Here is a 13,743-nt window from a genome sequence, read left to right on the forward strand (position 1 = left end):
TCTGTAGGCTTGGATGCCGGTTGATTGGTCTCAAGAAAATTCCCAAGGGTCAAGGACGGAGATGGGATTTCTCCTAGAACTCTTGACAAATGGGTGGAGATAGGAAAATTCCTCTGGAGTTGGTGAAGGAAGTTAGAGGCATCCAAGCTTATTTTGACGTTAGTGATATATGGACGGGTTTAGGTGAAATCACTGTGGTTGAGCGTTCAGGTGGTTTGGTCTTTAAAAGTCCTGGTCATTTCTATTTTGGTGTAACCCATATGATCCCAGATTCATGGTTGGAATATGGCACGGGGCTGATTCGTTGAAAGAGAGATTTGTTTCAGCCCAATCTATGGTTGGGTGGTAGGTGGAAGTCCCCGACTTAGTTGTCTTTTGCATATGATTAATATGAGCTAGTTACTTATTGTGATTGATGAGCACATGTACTAGTTATTATGTTGATATTATGTTTGGTTTGTCGTGGATTTTATTTTGGTTATATGTTGGTTACAAGCATGGTTGAATGATGTACTCCTACCATGGATCTTGTTCATGATTTGATTAGTTATGGAATGGTTAATGTATGCATGGGCTAACAAGTGTTGTGGTAGATATCTTGAGAGGGAATTGAGCCTTCTTGATGATTCTATGATGAAGTTAAGGATACCTTGATCAGATATGCATTCATGACCTGTAGCTACTATGTTTACCATATGTTTGACAAAATTCTTATCATGTATTATACGTGTCTTGGACAAGATCTAGATGTCATATTAATTCTTTATACTTGTGATTATCCTAGATATGATTTTGGAAAGTTATGAGTTGTTCTGGGCAGTGTCCTATAGGCCAAACCTGAAAATGTGGCACTGATCTCGCAACCCCACCCTTTGAATTGAAGAATTTCGATTATAAATACATGCAAGAAGACTCATGAGTGCGGTTGGAGCCTTCCAACTACATGCACAGTGTGTCAAGCCTGCGGTTGGGGTGTCAAGCCTAAGAAGTGAAAGTTCAAGATTAGGGATTGATCACTAATGGATATTGTCAGACACTCGGGTGATCTGATGTCTCTGAGGAGAGGTAATATGTTTCCGGTTAGTAGACCCCACTTCCATAGTTGGAATTTGGAGGCCATATCATGTCATAGTAACTCTCAGCTTATGTTTACCTAGAGAGATTGTAAAATTGAGTAAATGTGGGATGGGGTGGTTACATGGTGGTGTCAAAGTGAGGTTGCAACGCTGGACATCTAGGTACTTGCAGATGGTTATAGTTATCATGTCTACAACTATTGTTATAGTTTTGTATTATTATCACACATGCATCATGATGTTGATAGGTGTTGTTATGTATATAACATGCTAATGCATAATAAGTTGTGCAGATGTGATAGCCTCCCCTAATATACAATGAGGTATGATTTTGATTATGTCATCTATTTGGTTTATCTAACATAGTATATTTATAGGAAATAGAAGATTAGAGATGAAGAGTAGAATAGTGGACTGTAGTTCACATGACTCCCCTTACAGGCTTGATGTGAAATCAATGGAACGGGAAAACCAGTTGAGCAACAAGGATAAGAGTATTCTCTTGATATATTAGATACACTTAAGAGTATGTGGGTAGAGATTCAAAATTGTAAGGCAGATAATAATAGGTTGATTGAGGCATAGTAGAGACTTGCAAGGGCTCAGAAAAAGCATGCAGAAGTCAATGCAGTGATTCTTTAGAGCCTTTTAGATGTACAAAAGTAGGGATGGCTAGGGACTAGTCAGGAATAGGTAGAAAAGAAAAATGGGGCATATAGTAATAGGTCTCGGAGAAGACACTTGATGGATAGAGATGGTACAGTCAGAGGTGGCAGATCTTTGGATACACCTGAGAGGAGGCTAGCACTCATGGAATTATTCTAGCTCCAGTTCTGAGAGACATCATTGTCATTACCACTAGAATTCTTATAGGAGGAGTGATAGGGGATACTTTCCATATGAATTCAGGAAATCCAAGCCTCCTAATTTTGATGGGGAAGTGAAGAAATCAAAAGATACAAAATCATGGCTGGTTGGGATGAAGGAGTTCTTCAAATCGCATGATTATTTAGAGAGCATGAAAGCCAAGATAGCTACATTCAATCTCAAGGGAAAAGAAAATTTTTGGTGGAAAGATGTTAAGAATGTTAGAGGCATCAGGGAAGAGGAGGTAAGTTGGCATGAGTTTAAAAGACTCTTCAGGAAGAAGTACTTGTCTGAGAGATATTATGATGGGAAGATGAATGAATTCTATGAGCTTAAGGTGGGTTCCATGACATATGAAGAATACATGACCAAGTTTATAGAGTTGTTGAGGCATGTTCCCTACCTCAAGGATGAGAAAATAAATGTCCAAAGGTTCATCAGTGGATTGCCTTTAGCATTCAAAGATTAGATTGAGTATGATGAGCCTCGTGTTGAGAAATCAATACATGTAGATATTAGGGTTTGATTCCTCTTTTCTTGATAATTACTTGTGATGTGTGTTGAATTATTTTACTTCTTAATTATATTATCTTTCATCAAAAAATTACCAAATTACAAATGTATGAATATGAAAAGAACATGGGACACAAGATATAGGCACTTAGCTAGGAAAAACCCCTATCCTAGGGAAAACCTAGTCCAACTCTTCCCTAGTATTTTCAAATCAAAATGAGACAATCCAAAACCTTTTGACCTGGACAAAGACTCCTCCTCCAATCACCAAGTCATTCCTTCCTTTATGTAGACAAACTCTGACAAATCCTCCAAGTATCATCTCCTCAAAAAATCGCTTCAATACATAATTTCGACCCCCCAGCTACAAAATTTTTGACCTGCAATTACTGTAGAAATTTTGGCCCTTGTAGCTTGCCTAGAAACCCTAGAATACTCGCACGCGTGAAAGAGATAGATGCTCCGAACTTCGATTTTACTTCTTTCTTGAATTAGGTCTTCTTCTCTTGCAATTAGTTCTCTTTTTTGTCCTCTTTCCTCTTTCTTTTGTAGATCGAATTTATTTGTGTGCACTTCCAAATGAGTTGAGTTGCCTTTATTTATAATGCTTCTGATGGGTTTAATAGCCCTAATTTGGGTCGACTCCATTAGGATAGGGCCAACTTGGTGAGGTGACAAATGACACTTTTTCCTCTAGAATATTTTTCTTTACATGATACAAATGCCCAAGAAGGGTCTAATAAATGTGAAAAATACTCTTTTGATTCTTGATAAAACCTAGAAGCCTTCAATGGAGGATATGACCTAGAAAATAAATATGAAACCCATGCTTCAAAAATATTTTTCTTTTACAATAAAATTCCTTTATATTTTCTTTTGACAAATACAATTATGAAGACCGACACTAGTTACATTCTTCAACACTCCCTCTTAACTAGGGAGGTATTCATAATTGAATATATACATAGGTACATGGATGAACTCAAAATTACATGATCTATGAAGAGTCACAACAAACACAGTGCTACAAATTAGATACCAAACCAACGTATCTAATAAAGTGGGACTAAGGTGTGTTCGAAGCTTTATCCCCTACAGGTACCATCATGCTTTGGCTCTAACACCAACCCATGGACCTAGGTATCATATGCAAGATTAGAGCTCCACATGACCAATGATACCTGCCCTACTTCGGGATCTAAACATCATCACAGGCTAACCAGATGTCCTCCCAAGCATATTGTTGCCCCAAGATGCTTCATCTCTCCCTATCTACTAAATATGTAGTATCAACCAATCCAAGCATGCTTTTGAAATATTCCAACTTCTCATTTGGAAGAGATTTTGTAAACACGTCATCTACGTGCTCAACTGTTGGAACATATTGTAGCTTCACGACCCCATCTTGCACCAAAATTCTAATGTAGTGATACTTATTGTTGATATGCTTTGTCCTGACATGGAACACAAGATCTTCAAACATCAGGATACCCTCATGAATCTTCATATACTCTATGACTGTTACATCCAACTATCGACACTTGACTTACAATTGACAAGACGTTACATTACAATGCACATGTACCCATGTGAGACAAAATGGCTTGAGCAAGCCATGCTAGACATCACTATGACTTAGACAACCATGGAAGTCCAACTCTTCAACATCCTTGTGATGATCAATAGTAGCGTACTGATGTCAAGATCGATAGTCCACGATGGTGTCTACATGCTCCAAGGTGACATCTTTCTGGAACTTGACTCTTGCCTCCATAACATCTGGGTACACTGCTCGAGTTCCTCTGTCCAACTCATCTGAAAGCATGTACAACATTGTCTTCAATGCAGCTGGACCAACAACATACTTGTGCATCATATCTGCAATGATGGGAAAATCTGGGCTGGTGGCAGTGCGCATCAACTCATCAAAGTACGAGTCAAGCTCTAGTCAGACCTATGCCTTTGTCCTCACTGTGGAGTACTAAAAAGGTATGTTTTTGATGATCATTTCAATGGATTTTCAGTAGAACTTGTAAACCTTTTTGCATCATGAACTTGGAAAACGATAAAGAATTATAACAAAACATGTGAGATTAATATGCAAGACTTAACCGCTGACAATTGTCATTCCCTCGTGTAGGAAGGGGTGAAAACGAGGAGTTGTTGTTCCAAAGGTAAGGACAAGGATGAGGTAACCGCTGTCTCTTTGACGGGAAACCGAATTCAAACAAGGCTAAGCAGATCAAAGCAAATCGGCCCTGAAAAGGAGGTGAAGACACCAGCTCGGCGCAGGAGGGAAAAGAGATGATTAAGGATTAACGGTTCGGCGAATCCCTCAGGATCCTTGATCCTGAGGGATCGCTGCTTTATCTATTTTTATACTTAGACATCTCCGCCGTCACCCATATAAAAGGGACAACATTGTTAGCTCAGAGGGAGTTCGACATGATTATGCTTTTATGTAATTTCTGTTAAGATCAAAACTTTGATCATGGAGTCTTGATAAGAACTGGTTCATTGTAATTTTGTTTCATGCATTAATACAAAGTTGGTGATTATTTCATCTCTGCGTCTGGATTAACCTCAAGCGGTGTACCCCTGGAGGCTAAGGGCCCAACCCTGGAGGACACTTGCTCCTGTATTATTACGATTTGATTTCCACGTGGTTTGCTTATCGTCGTTATTTGGTAATCTGATATACTTTATAAGTTTACATCACATGCTCTGTTAAGTTTAATTCATTAAGATTTCTACGAGCAAAACTATCGTATTGACTGTGCATCATATTACCGTTCCTTTAAGAGTTGATTGAATATTATTAGTCTTAATTGAATACTGTTACTATCTTATCACGAAGCTTTTGTGTTGTACATTCATGTTACAAGATTCATCTTGAAAGTTGTGTTCTTTACGATTGCTGGATTCAGAAGCAATGTTGTTCCATTTTGAAATGCATTCGTATTCCTTTTAATTGAGACTGATGCTTTGATCAGATTACTAGCTACGTGTGTTGTGTGCGTATATGGTTTCCAAGTGCTGTTCCATAATTTATCAGTAATCAGCGTTGTTCCATTAGTGTGTGCTGTTTGGTTTGCCTTAAGAGTGAAAGATTGCTGTTTGATTACGATTAATGCATTTGAGTTAGTAGATTAAGTTTGATTACTGCTTGTGAGACTTAGTTGTTTAGCTGCTGTTCCTTTTTCAGAATTGCTGTTCCATTTCATAATTGTTGTTCCATTACAGACTTGCTGTTTGATTTCTTATTTGCCGTTCCATTTTCTTATCTGCCGTTCCATTTACTAGCATTTGTTGTTTTGGTATGGGAGACGATCTAAGGCTGTAGTAAGCCTCGGGATTTACTGTCTAGTTCCCAGATCCGTGGTCTGTCCTCTAATTTCCTTTCCATCAGTTTCCAAAGGGATGGGTTATCGCTACCGAACCCTTGACTGATAAGTTGCCTAGTTTGCTGAGTGTGTGATTTACTCTTTTGAAGTAGCTTAGTTGAAGACAAGCATCCATTTACTCTTGTATTTCTGAACACTGTACTACTAGCATTACTCTGACAAATGATAGCCTCAGACTGAGACACTCTTTGAAATAACAAAACGCTCCCGGATTGACATATTAATGTGAGGTAATTAGAGGTGAAAGAGACCCTTTTAATAGCTCTACATTCACCTAAGTGAGAGTCCCAATAGATGGGATCACATGTCCGCGCACCACAACATCCATACTCTTGAATACATGTTCATGGGAAGCCTGTATACTAGTGATGAGCTACATGAGCTCTTCATAGTTCGGTTCTGACTCCAGATACGTGCCTTCAACTTGACCGCTCTAGCCTTCATCATCTTAGGCAAGTGAAGCATGGCTCCCTTGTATCTCATCGTCCATGTTTTCATGTAATCAACAACGACATGCAAGTTTGCCAAGATATGTGCTCTTCTAGCACATCGTTGCTGCCATCTGTTGAGATGGATGACTGCCTTATGCACAGTACCAAACTTGGAGTACAACGCTTGCATAAATGTGTCAAGGGATAATACTTCATCTAGTATTTCCTTCTTTGGTTCAGCGGCAGACGCTGTCACCAACTCTCCTCCTTGCTTGGCCGTCTGTATCTCCTTAGCCATTCGCTCATTCTCAGCTATCAGAAAGTGAACACTTGAGCTAGTGGCTTCGACATACACTGGTATTATCAGCCAAGGCTTCTAGATGTTTGCGCACATCAGACATGATCACTCATTCCTCAACTTGCGCAGTAGATGTATGATCATCCAGAGTCGACACTCTACGATACTGCACAACCCTATGTTGAGACTCATCGAATGAGATGTTGTGCATCTCTCCTTCCGGCTGATCTTCAAGGATCTTAGTGCCTCCTTGGTCACTTGATAATTTCTCATATTTTGGATGCAGTGAAGCGAGTAAGTCGACCTCTTGGTGGTGAGGCACAAGGTTGGTGTCTTGTTCCAATTTTTGTTGCTCCATCTCCGTATCCAACTGTTGAAGTGCTTTCTCTATCTCACGAGGAAATTCTTGCTCCTCTAATGGTTCACCATGTCTACCTGACGCAAGCTGTTCTGATGAGTCCACTACCTTTACGGACGCTGTTTCATCTGTTTGCACATGTTGTGCCCCCTATTGTACCTGTTGCTGCTGCGCTTCCCTCTCTTGTTTATGCAACTCTTGTTCCTTTCGGAGTTGCTCCTTCAACTCATGCAACTCCCTCTTTGTTTCCTCCATTCTTGTCTTCTCCTTCTACCTTTGTGTGATTCGCTTGTCACATTGTTACCTCTTTCCCTCTATAGCCAAAGTTGATTTCTCCACAAGTGGATCTGCTCGAAACTTTCATCTTTTCTCTTCCTCCATGCGATCGACAATCTTCCTCTTGCCCTTGTCGCACATTGGTATGCTTACTTCTACTGTTGCTGTTGCTTCTGGTGTTGGTGCTCCCTGGGATGCTGCTTCACATTGCTTCGCTAATCACTCCACAACGAAGCTGACCGATTCATTGAGTCTGGAGGAGTTGTAACAATATCTCCATGGGTCCTCCTCTGCCTAATGACATGCGTCGTAGATCCAATTGAACTGTACTCTCATGTAGTGGTCATTGATAAGACAATGTGGGTCATATGGATTGTAACTTTAGAGGTTGAATGGGTACTTCTTCATCAGTTCTACTTCGACATCCACTTTATTGAAACTCCAGATCTCGTATAACCCAATCCGCAATGAAAGAGCGGGTCAAGGTGCCTTCTTTTTCCAGTGAAGTCTAACTGCCAATCCTGCCGAGATGTTATATGCTACTTCCTGCATGACGAGCATGTCCAAGGCAAACTTCGGTAGAACATGCAAAGGATTCTTCGCATTGTACATCCGTATGAAGGTGTCGAATGGTGAGGCATACCAATCAACAATGTTTATTAGTGCCTCCATTGTTTCCTTGGACATGCAGGGTGGATGCTGTTCGAATATCATCTTGTAAACTAGGGCGAAAAAATGATCAGACAACCATGTGATAACTCCTCTGAAGCTGCATTCAGACAACAACTTACAATACATGTTCACAGCTGTGTTCATCGGTGACCATGCTCACTCCAAGCCTAGTAACTTATGTCAATCATACATTGAATCTAAGATGTAGGTGGACATGTATACCTCTTCTTGCATACCTTTGGGTGACTGTCGAACCTTTGTTACCTATTCCTTTAGTTGATGAGCCAACATGCTGGACTAGTTACATGGTTTTCCTTCTCTGGCCAATTGGTCCAACGCGATCACCCAACTCTGTGGGAAGGTTTCCGTGCTTTCTTGGTCATACAGTCGACATGCAAATATGACCAAGTATTGATACGCCTTCTGTAGTATCTTTGTCTTGTAGATCTGGTTGGGTGTCATCATGAATCTAGCTGGCTCCTTTACCTAGTTCTTCAAGATGTCTCTGGAGTTGGCACTGCTACTGGGTAAGTTGAAGGGAGTCTCCATGATAGTCACAAGATCCGACATCTGATACATCTCATTGTGTTCATGTGCCCAAAAGGTTGCAATCTTCATTTCGCTGACACTTCTCAAAGTCATTGTCTAGGGATCAGTGTAGGAGACGATCCAGTGTATCATGTCTGCGCATGGGAACGCGTGGTATCTGCATGAAATCCAGTACAAACTGAACTTGTGAATGTTCACATACACCTGGCGGTCTTCGAGGTCTTCCCCAAAAGGGCCTGCAAATTCTTCATTTATCTCTTGCCATTTCAGCATGATGTCCTTGTTTAGAAACAACGTGATATATTCATAGATCGGTAGAATTGAGGACATTCACTCAACTGCTACTCAAGTTTCACTTCCATCAATGTCCTTTGGTCCTGATCTCTTAGAGGCCATTGACCCTGTGCTGCTAAGAGGCAGATGAACACATGAAAGATATGGAGACAAAGTGACATGCATGGCAAGAAATATGTCAGTGAAAACCAACGCAAATTTGGGAATGACATAACACATACGTGGGGATTGATAAGAAAAGATTCCACAATTTATTCTCGGAGGCTGGGAGACTGGCTTCCAAACTTGTGCAAAAGGCAGTTTGCACTGTCTGGGGAGGCTGAGTGGCTACTGGATTTGTGCAATGCGTAATCTAGACTGTCTGTTGACTGCTGGAATTGCGTAATGCGTAATTCCAACTGGCAATAACTGCAGGCTCAGTACTGCATTGCGCAATTTTCTGGGCCAATAGTCATTGTCCCTCATAAATGTGCAAAGCAAGCTTGGAGGATAGTCATTGGGCAGAAATGCACATTTCTAGAGAGGAAGACAGAGCCTTCCTTCTCCGTATTGTGCAATGTTGTCTTGGTGAGGCAGAGTCTGGGCTAAGGCTGGCCAAACTCGCCGACAGGAAACTCTAAGAAAATGTGAAAGCGAATGCATGGTGATACTGAGTGAAAGTAGAAGTGATTGATCATGCATTGAATGAAAGATTCAGAAAATAGATCAACATGCATGTCAGTGAGGTGAGTCGTCGAATTGGCGACCGTTCATGCAAAACAATTTCATGCATGCGACAACAGTGAGATGGTAATGAAAACTGAAACAATGCTAGTACAAGCTAGTATGCATGTAAATGAAAAAAAGCATTCAAATAAATCAAGCAAACAATGCTCACAGAAGCAAAAACACAAAAAGCGACAAAAATGTTGAAAAAGACAAGTTGAGACCACTTAGTCGTGAATAACTGAGTTGCATGTGTCGAAGAGTCTTGGATGTGATGTGGGATGTCAGAGCTCCAAGATCATTGTGAAAGAATGAGCTTTGATGTGTCGAAGAAATAAGTTTGGGCTCATGACACACATGCCACATATCTAGGAAAAAGCGACACTTGGAGGAAAGATTCTAAGATGATCTTTGCATGTAACCTCTAGCTGCTAAAAACAGTTCCCTAAATCAAGAGATGTTTTTTTTCATGTTGCCTTTTGCTATTTTGGGAAAAAGAAAGCCACACGTGCAAGTCAAGTTTCCTTGGTCCCGAGTGGAACTGGTCAACCCAACTGCACATGCAGGAGGTTGCTCAACTATTGGGAGAAAATGCGCATTTCTGGATGGGAGTTGGGCTGGCTGCCCAGGAGATTTGCGCAATTTTTGGGCAGAGAAACTGATTGTTGCCCAGGATTTCATAATTCCTTGGCTGAGCAGCCCTACTGGGAAGAATTGTGTAATTTTCTGGATGAAGCCTAACTGGCAGAATTGCGAAATTCTGGTGCCCAGCAGGTTGCCATACATAATTGCACAATTTCTAGAGGGAAGGTTGGTTTCCCTCCAGAATTGTGCAATTTATTGAGGGAGCTGCTCAGCCTCCAGCTGGACCAAGTCTAGAGGAATAATCTGTGAGGGGAATGCATCTAGCTTTGACAGACAAGCTGTCTTTCTGCAAGAAAATCATTGAATCTTGTGTAATTGATGAAGTAGGACATGGTGCTGTGAAAGGTTGGTAGGGAGGCTCCAAAACGAAGCTAAGGCAAGATTTTGGGGGGTGGTTGTAACCACTACAACAATATTAAACATCCTTAAATACATTTCATCTTTACAAAAAGCCATGGTCGACATACCATGGATCCACAAAAGAAGGACTAATACCTGATACCCATTACAGAATAAGGGCTTTGTCCCATCCCCAAAGCCCTAAAAGATCGCTCCTTCTTCTGCGGGGTATTTTAAAAAAAAACTTGGGCTAAGTTGGGCCATGCCTAACAGTCCCCCAACACTCACCCATGACTCTTCCTGAGTCACTTAGCTTTGAAACCCTTGATTTTTGTTGCGATCCCATTGTACACTGTGTTGTACTACTGGACCATTTCTGCCATCAATTTTTCTTCTTGGAATGCCTCCTTCAACAAAGCTTCTGTAGTAGGGCCAATAGTATTTTTTATTATTTATACTTCCTTTCTCTTCAATTCCTTCAGCCTCTCGTCCACTGCCTACGAAAGTTGCAGGGCTTCCTCTTTCCACGGCTGAGTCCTCTCTTAAAAGATTCGTGCTTTCCTCTGAAGATCATATATTTGCACCTGGAGGTTCTTTCCTTCAATAATGATGGCAAGCCTTTGCAAGACTGGTAAGGTCTTCACAGCTGTCAGGATCTCATCGTGCCGCTTCTTCTTGGCCTACAGTTCCTCCTCAATCTTTGGGACGTTTAGATCCCCTTGCAGTGAGGTCTAAATCTCCATCATATCGTCGAGCAATTTTTCACAATCTTCCACCGTATCAAATATTCTTTTCAATGTTGCGCTGAGGTCCCTTTGTCTCTGCTCTCGAAACTATGGTGGCGTAACTGGCTGCAACCTTATTCGCAACTCTCATATCTGCACTTCATATTCAAATTTCAACTTAGCCACAATATCCTTTGAGTCCTTGATCGAGAGGGCAAGCTTGGTGACCTTTTCTACTAGTGCTTGATCGTCACAGACCTGTACATCCGAAACTGTGCTGAAAGTCCCAACAATGGCCTTCTCCAGCTGTTCTCGTTGCTTCCTTGTTTCCTCCCTATCCTTGGCCAATTTCTCTAATTCCTTCTTCATCGATGCTTTTTATGACTTTGCCTTTGATTTTAATAGCGACATATGCTGCTCTCATTCCTAGAATTCTGCGGTGATACCTTGGTGAAATTCATGCAGTACCTGGAGGGGTAGCACAGTGACATTCACATGGAAATTGTGCCATGCTTTCGATCATTCTCTGTTTGTTGCTGCTTCAAACTTCAGTGCCCCAACTGGCACCTGTAACATCCTAACTCTGAAATTTGTTTCTAGTATTTGTTCTAGCTGCAACGACTGGGTTACCTGATCTTATTGCCTCACTTCATGTAGCAACGCCTTCATATCCACAAAGCCCTACTGCACCTCAGCCAAGATTTCTTTGCAACGATCATCAATCTTGTCCCAGGTTTCCATGTTGATCTCCTGGATATTTTATTCTATCTCGTCAAGGTCCCCATCAGTGAGGACAAGCGGCAATGCTCCCTTACCCTTATCCACCATTTGCTTCTTTCTTGGTCTCATTTTTACGATGAAAGGTGATTCTTCCAATACCCATGCATCATTGAGATGTTCTTCATGTTCCTATCATCGACTTATTTCCTCTGTTTTTTTGTCGACATATTTTCTACTCGTACCTGTACCCTACGAGGTACCCTTCCTTGTTCTAATTGCTCCAACCTTTCCAGTGGGCGGAGTCATCCATTCCTCCGACCAATCATACACTACTGCAAGGAGATCATCTTCTGTTACCAGGTATGGTAATGGATGCCATGTGTTCTTTAGGTCCTTCATCACTTTCACATATGCCCTATGAAATTCTGCCTCAAACTCCGCAATATGATAATGTTTTATATACAAGCTTAGTGACAGTATGGGATATTGATTCACCACCTTATGCAGATCCATTGCCATCACTACAAAGAAGATCTTGTTTTCTACTGTTCGCGTCGACTCCTTTGTAAACCAGAGGGAGGCATACCTCACTGCCTCACAAACATCCACTTCAACATATGGAGACTGCGAGTCTTCTGGTTCTTTCCATGCAATCAACGTGATGAGAATTATCAACTAGGCATAATGGAATGTCTTTCCCTCTTCCTGCACTTCCCTGAAATCTTTCAAAAACTCCCTAAATAGATAGGCAACCTCGTTGAATTGGACCCCTGTGCTGCACTGCACAACCAAAGATACTACCGCTGTAGGCACCTCATTTTCCCTGCATTTCCTCATTATCTTTCCTGCCAAGATGTATGCGGTGAAACACACTCCTTGGTCATCAAAAGATTTTATGTGATATCTCCACGACTTCTTCACTAAGCCTAATTTGTCCTTCATCTATTGTGTCATTTCCTTGTCTTTGTTCTTTCCCACGAATTCTTTCGCGGGGCATTTTCCCTGATGAGGCAACGCCGTGATTCTCATGATTAGCATCTCATCAATCGGGATCCTTGTTCCTAGCCAAATACAACCATCATGTACCAGTGCGAGGAGCTGCTACACACAGATTGTATTGAATGGGCTTCGACCGAAGTGTGGTACATTCAACATGCTCAAACACCCTGCTCTTTGCACTCCCGAAACCCATTGTTGCGGTTCCAATCTTATTACTCTACTTTCTGGGTATCGAACCTGCTTAAGATATCTACTCGGTTTGAACTGAGGGTACTTACTCTAATCATTAAAATCCCAATATTCCATCTTCAGCTAGGGGATCTTACCCAACACTTCGCCATCAAATGTTACTTCCTCCGGTAGCAATGGAGTGTACATGGCCATCTTACCCTCCTTCGATTCTTTTACTGGCTTCACGATTGGTTTTCTTGGTGGCATGTAAGGTGGGAGCACAATAGGAATTCCTTCCTCCTTTGTCTCCATATGGTGAAATTCGACCTTCTCTTCACTATCGTTAATTTGTTGAGGCTCCTTCTGCATCAGATTGTTTCCTTTCTGCATGGGATTTTTTCCTATATCCTCTGTGTTCTTCGTCTTCTTTTGTAGTGATGTTCCCGATTCTACTACAGAGACCTCAAGTGGTCTCTTCTCCTTCGTCTTTTGCGATTGCGATTGTGGCTGTGCTTGTGGCAATACAGGGACCTTTTTTGGGTACCTTAAGCACGTCAGGGAGATGGGTACATTCGCCCCTGCGGTCTTTCCTGCTTGTGACTCCATGATACCAGCTAGCCCTCTCTTAGGTAAATATCCTAACCAAATATTCCCAACTCCTTTTAGACATGTAATAACGCTTCTACACTTAGGCATAATTT

Source organism: Pinus tabuliformis, chromosome 7, assembly GCF_031772625.1.
Source record: "Pinus tabuliformis cultivar Carrire ecotype Pingquan chromosome 7, CPIR1, whole genome shotgun sequence".
Taxonomy (NCBI): domain Eukaryota; kingdom Viridiplantae; phylum Streptophyta; class Pinopsida; order Pinales; family Pinaceae; genus Pinus; species Pinus tabuliformis.